The following is a 7,500-nucleotide window of genomic DNA, read 5'->3' on the forward strand; positions in this document are numbered from 1 at the left end:
ACATATAACTTTTGAACTTAGAAATAAACCTGTTTGTTTAAAGTTTTTTAAAACACAGCGTTTCATTTTGACCACCAGTAATTAGAGACATTAATGAATGTGTACAAGGTAAGTGATGTATCTGTTTGTTCACCTGAGACTTATCTAGGTAAAATAGAACCAGAGAGACAGATAGTGTTTATTGAAGTGATACCCATTTTCCACTAGTCTGAATATAACTTAATAATTGTTGCCTCACCCATAACTTGATAAAGTTATATTGATTTTCTCAAGTGATAAGTAAGTTTTATGGGATCATAGTACCTTTAATGATTCAGTCAGACTCTTTGTTATGAGGTTTCAAGTATCTGGTTGATGTGAGGTAACTTTTTGGTATCATTATTTGTGTAGTAACCAGGTGTGCTTGACAATCAGTACAATATATATACATATATATATATATATATATATATATATATATATATTGTCACGAAGTGTCCCCACTATTAAATAATGATTATATATATATATATATATATATATATATATATATATATATATATATATATATATATATATATTTCTGAAGTGATCACCTGGTTACTACAAATAATGATACCCCTCATCGGCGACTTGAAATTCTAACAAAGAGTCTGACTGAATCACTAAAGGTACTATGATCCCATAAAACTTACTTATCACTTAGAAAAATCAATATAACTTTATCAGAGTTATGGGTGATGTAACAATTTCATTATATCCAGACTATGGAAAAAATATCATATATATACATTTACCTAGATAGTATATATTCATTTATATGTATATATAATATGTATTTATATATATATATATGTATATATAACATATATATACATATACAGTATATACATATATATTTATATACATATATGTATATATATAACATATATACATATATATATCTATATATATATATATATATATATATATATATATATATATATATATATATATATATATATATATACATATATAATATATATATACATATATATATATATATTTACATATATATGTATATATATATATATATATATATATACATATATATATATATATATATATATATATATATATATATATATATATATATATATATATATGTTTATATATATGTGTGTGTTTGTGTGTATGTATGGAGAGAGAGAGAGAGAGAGAGAGAGAGAGAGAGAGAGAGAGAGAGAGAGAGAGAGAGAGAGAGAGAGAAGCATGACCTTTCAAGGTATGCTCACATTACAGAAGGTTAAATTTATAAGTATAGTTTTCATCTTAATATTTATCGAGAGGGAAAAATATTTTGAAGATGACTTTCCTTCAACTGGTCTATACTCAGAGAGAGAGAGAGAGAGAGAGAGAGAGAGAGAGAGAGAGAGAGAGAGAGAGAGAGAGAGAGAGAGAGAGAGAGAAAGGCCATTAGTGGAGGACTTCCCTTTGTAGCTCTAAACCGTCCCTAAACAGCCGTTTGTTTATGAGGTTAAATGATTAGCTCTAATCTTGACAGATAATCTATTGTTTGGGCTGCAATGCCCGGAGGTGGAGATCCATTGTCTGTGAGGCAAAGGATGTATTGGCCTGGATTCCTTAGCTTACCTCTGGGTGGCTTCGTGTAAAGACATACACAGACATATTACATACGTGTATGTATGTAAGTATGTATGTATGTATGTATGTATGTATGTATGTATGTATGTATGTATGTATATATATATGTATATAAATATATATAATTATAAGTATGTATATATATATATATATATATATATATATATATATATATATATATATATATATATATATATACATACATATACAATTGCTTCTATTTAAAATGAAAACACAGGCAAATTATAAACAAAAAACCAGTCTGGATTAAAAATTGAAAATTAACTGTACCACTTCTTTTGCAAATCAAACTCCCCCTCTTGATAAAACAAAAATAAAAACAATAACAAGTCGATTAAAAACTTAAAATAAAAAAAATCACAAATAATTTGAAAACTTAAAAGACACATTCGAGAGAGAAATCACACAGCCGTCTATCTAATCCAAATATCTCGTCTCGGTGCAAATAAGCTTCCAGTTTTCAGGAGAAGGCTTGCCTCTTCTAAAAGCGAACAGCGTCCGAGGAAATCGTTAAGCGGTACTTTGCGTCTCTCATTAATTATGGAATGTCTTCGAGACGTACGGAGAGGTCCTCGTTTTTGGACGAGGGAGTAGGAGGAGTCCGTCTGCTCATTAGCGAGTGTCTTCTGGGACGAGGTTTTATTCAATAGGAGGAGGAGAAGAAGAAGAAGAAGAAGGGAATAACTGTGAATTGTTAAGGTCGTTTCATAAAATCTTGTATTTGTGACGTGGAAAAATCATTGTTTTTATTTTAAATTTTTAAATATATTATATATATATATATATATATATATATATATATATATATATATATATATATATATATATATATATATATATATATATATATATAACACTGAAAATATGGAACGTGATAAATATATAAATAAAGATAAAATCCAAGAAGGAATGGAAAACAATGGAATGCTGCCAGGCCTTTCGACTGTCTGTCGTCCTTACTTAGGTCAAGGACGGCAGGCAGTCGAAAGGCCTCGCAGCACTCCAGTGTTTCTCTTTCCTTCGTGGATTTTATCTTTATATATATATATATATATATATATATATATATATATATATATATATATATATATATATATATATATATATATATATATGCACATCTACTAAAAACTAAGGCATTGTTTGACTGAAAGCCAAGTCATAATGATTTTTTCAGCAAATTGTATTTTCCACTTCTGTAAAATCACGTATTTGTAACAATTCATAATCAAGGTATTCTTTAACTAAAAGCCAAGTCATAATGATTTATTCAGGAAATTGTATTTTTCTATTCTGCTGAAAATTAAAGTATTCTTTGACTGAAAGAAAAGCAATAACCTTTCTTTAAGTAAATTATATTTATACTCACTTCTACTAACATTAAGGCATTCTTTGACTTGTATATTTACCTCTATTATCAATAATAATATTTCTTTTAGCAGAAAAGTGGAATAAACTTGGAGAATGCAAAATAATTATCTGTTGTGAAAAATAATACATTCATGGAAGTAAAACTGATAGTTTGTCAGACCATAAACTCGACAATTTATATGCACATAAATAAATGAAATAAAATTCTATTTGCTTGAAATAAAGTCGTATTATAATTAATTCCTTTTAATGTTATTACAACACTTTAAATAACAGAAGGTTTAACACGAATACACGAATGATATTCAGCTCGGAGACAAAATTAACACTAAAACGTACGGTGCATTTTTTTTTTTGACAAACGTTCGGGCAGTGACCCAGCACGCACTCCCATTTTCTCTCTCTCTCTCTCTCTCTCTCTCTCTCTCTCTCTCTCTCTCTCTCTCTCTCTCTCTCCTTAATACGTGCACATAATGATCTCTAACAATCTACTGTCATATAAAAAGGAAGGTACTTCAGATAACCTCGAAAAAAAATAAATGCTAATTTAACTTCCACAATTCTCCATCGGCTTGAGAGAGAGAGAGAGAGAGAGAGAGAGAGAGAGAGAGAGAGAGAGAGAGAGAGAGAGAGAGAGAGAGAGAGTCTCCAGAAAAAAACAATTCCGTTAATGCAGGGATAGCACGAAGCCTCCCCCCCCCAAAAAAAAATACAATGTAAAAGAAAGCGAAAAATGGCTAGTAATTTTTCTTTCGCTCGAATTAGCTTTTTTTTGGGGGGGGGGGTTGCAGTGCGAAAGCATTTGTCCTTTCCCTTTACTTCTCATACTTTCCATTGTCAGAAAGAGAGAGAGAGAGAGAGAGAGAGAGAGAGAGAGAGAGAGAGAGGAGAGGAGGGATTTTTAAGCTATTTTTGTAAAAAAAATTTTTATTGACTTGGGAACTTAAGAAAATAATATATATACCTTTGTTTTTGGTTTACGTAATTTTTCTTTGCTTAATTTGAATGTACTTTCATTGTAAGTTGGTCATTATTTATATTTTAGGTTTATTTGTTTATCTCAGTCCTTCCCTGAGAGAGGGGAGATGAATGTTTTTATATATAATAACATAGAAGGTTTACAGAAGTTTTACATTTTACATATATATACATACATATATATATTTACATATATATATATATATATATATATATATATATATATATATACATATATATATATATATATATATATATATATATATATATATATATATATATATATATATATATATATATATATATATATATATATATATATATATATATGTATATATATATATATATATATATATATATATATATATATATATATATATATATATATATATATATATATATATACTCACTAAATCAAATAATTACATACCCTTAGCTGCTAGAGTCATAAACTCAGCTAACATGAGGTGTTAACAGCTCAGGCTGTCGAGTATTATAACGGTAGATTTAAAAGCTAAGAAAGGTAGACAGATTAGACACTCATAAATTGTGTGCCAAATTACAGGCACACCCAGTGAAGAAGAAGATGGGAAGATATTATGGGTTGAAATTGAGTATAATTAGAGACTTGAGATTTTCTAAAACAAACGTGGGCTTTAGTTGCACTACGAAAAAGAAATGTGTATGTGATTTTAAATCTCTCTCTCTCTTATTTTCCATTTCTCTCTCTCTCTATCTCTCTCATTTTCCAATTTCTCTCTCTTTCACTCACTTTTTTATCTCTCTTTTCCCCACCTCTCTCTCTCTCTTTTCTATTTCCTCTCATTCACACAAACACACACACACACACACTCTCTCTCTCTCTCCTTAAAATAGAATTATTTATGTATACATGTATTATGGATTTTTGTCATTCAATAAAATAATGACCTATTTTATCTATGTAAATGTCCTTATCTATATTGGTTCAACCGACTGACCTGAGACAGTAAAGGAGTAATTCTTTTATGGTTTATCTATAGCAGGTGACATACTTTGCATTAATGCCCTAAAAATAATCAGATTTAAGTTTCAACAGGAATAACAGCTAATGACATGGGCAGAATCAACATTCTGTTTTTTCTGTTTGCTTGAACTTGGGAATAAAACTGCTTTAATGGAGGTCTTTCTATATAATATTCTGTAATAATAAAAATATAAAACAACAAATGCTGAGGTAAAGTTGAATCTAAATTTTGAAGGCTAACAATTGGGTATAATACAAAGCACATCATCTCTATATTAAACTACATTAAGCTTCAAAAACCAATAATTATTGTTTTTCAAAACACGGTAGTTCATTATCCTCACTCAGAAATAACAGCTGATTTTAAAATCAGGTGTCTTAATTTTCTTGGTAAATTACACCAATCTGAAAATATACCATCTCTATTAAGAAAAATAAAAGCTTCAAAAACCAATATCATGTTTTTTTTTTTTTAAACACTGTAGTTCATTATCCTCACTCAGAAATAACAGCTAATTGTGAATTCAGTTTTTTTTTCAAATTTGTTTTTTAACTTTTTGTGATTTGCTGTGACTTACTGCTAATTAACTCTTTCTAGGCCCGAAGGGAAAATCCTGTTTTCCAGAGTATTATGGTAGGAAAACATAAACTGATGTAACTTAAAGCTTTTTCTTGCATCAGCAATAAAGAGAGAAATTAATGCGTTGGCCTCGTTCAGTAAGTGGGTAACTGTTGATTTTAATTCTTTTTATTCTTGGTAGAAAGAAGATATAGAGGGAACTGATAATATTGGCCTCATGGAATTAACTTAAGCTAGATTTGTGTAGGCTGAAAATGTCCTTATTTGCATTGCATTCAGCTGTGAGTAAACTGCTAAAAATAAAATGGCACTTTTTTAAGCCTTTTTATTAGACTTAGCAATACGCTTAGTTGCCAAAAAACGAGAAAAAGTCAAATATAAAAGTGTACTTTGGTTGTGCGTTCTCTGTATCTAAATATTTCTTACTATTTTTCCAAGCGTTTTGCATATACCTCAAAAATCCTGTTATGCTGTTTAAAATATTATTCGAGCTTAAGAAAAAAATATAGAGTAAAACTTCCTAAAACAGCTTTTAACATGAAAAATGCATATCTAGTGAATGTTAGAAGCCCTAAGATTCTTACCCAATGCCTTTTACAGCAAAGGTCTTACGTAATTTGGAAGGGGCTGTTTAGAAAAGTATATATACTGCAACACCACGATTATATCTTATAAAATGTGCCACGCTTATCATTCGCTGTACACCACTGATTTTCTACTTTTGAAAACAAATTAATGATTCCTAAACTTTCTTTTTATTGAAGTTTTGAAACATAATTATTAAGGTTAACTAAGTATACTTTCATTCATATTTTACTGATATGTTCTGGCTTCAGAGATTAATTCACTAGGAGAAGACTGAAAAATCACGAATAAAAAAATTACATAATCTGTAACGCCCTGAGAAAATTAGTCTTTAAAAGCAGTCTGGAGACTTTCTGCGTTAACTTCAAATGTCAGACGTTGCAAGGGAAAGTACGACCTGGCTATTATTCGAGATTAACATAAATCTTTCCTCTGAAAATTACGGTTAATTTCAGTCACTTGAGGAGTAAATTGTTCCTCATCACCTGTCGTTTGTCACCTGCTTGAAATTGATCAGATATTTTTGTGTGTGTAAATTCTTGGCTAAAAAAAAATTTCAACACTGAAGAGTCAGTGTGAGTAATTCTTTTTGCCAAAAAAATTCTACACTGACGAGTCAGAGTAAGTGAAAAAAATTCTTTTATGGCCCCAAAAATTCATCACTGACCAGTCAGAGTAGTGAAATGCTTTTTTTTTTCAAAAAATTTAACACTGACGGGTCAGTGAAAGTGAAATGTTTTTTGTTAAAAACAATTTCAACGCCAAAGAGTCAGTGTAAATGGAATGTTTTTTTTTTTTTGTTAAATTAACACTGACGAGTTAGTGTAAGTGATTTTTTTTTGCCAAAAAAATTCAACAGTAATGAGTAAGTGCAGGTGAATTTTTTTTTTGTTAAAAAAATTCAACACTGAAGAGTCAGTGTACATGATTTTTTTTAAAATTCAACACTGACGAGTCAGTGTAGGTGAAATGTTTTATTTTTATTTCAACGCCAAAGAGTTAGTGTAAGCGAAATGGTTTTTTTTCATGGCCGAAAAATTTCAAGACAGCAGATTCAGTGTGAGTGAAAGGTTCTTTATTTTATTTTCTTAAAACCTAATCTGAACGGTGTTTTCAAAAGAAAACGTTGAAGGCCTGAACAAATTTAAAGTTAATTATTTGAAAAAGTGTTGCTGACTTATAAAGGATATTATGTTATAAAGTTTAATTAAATCAGACAATGTTACCCTATAAAAAAGTTTTTTTAAACGCTGCAATAAAAAATCTGGAGTTTTTACCTAAAACCACAATGGAAAATGAAATATTTATGGTATCTGTGTGTTAAACAACATCACAG

The sequence above is a fragment of the Macrobrachium rosenbergii genome, chromosome 40 (assembly GCF_040412425.1).
Source record: "Macrobrachium rosenbergii isolate ZJJX-2024 chromosome 40, ASM4041242v1, whole genome shotgun sequence".
NCBI lineage: Eukaryota > Metazoa > Arthropoda > Malacostraca > Decapoda > Palaemonidae > Macrobrachium > Macrobrachium rosenbergii.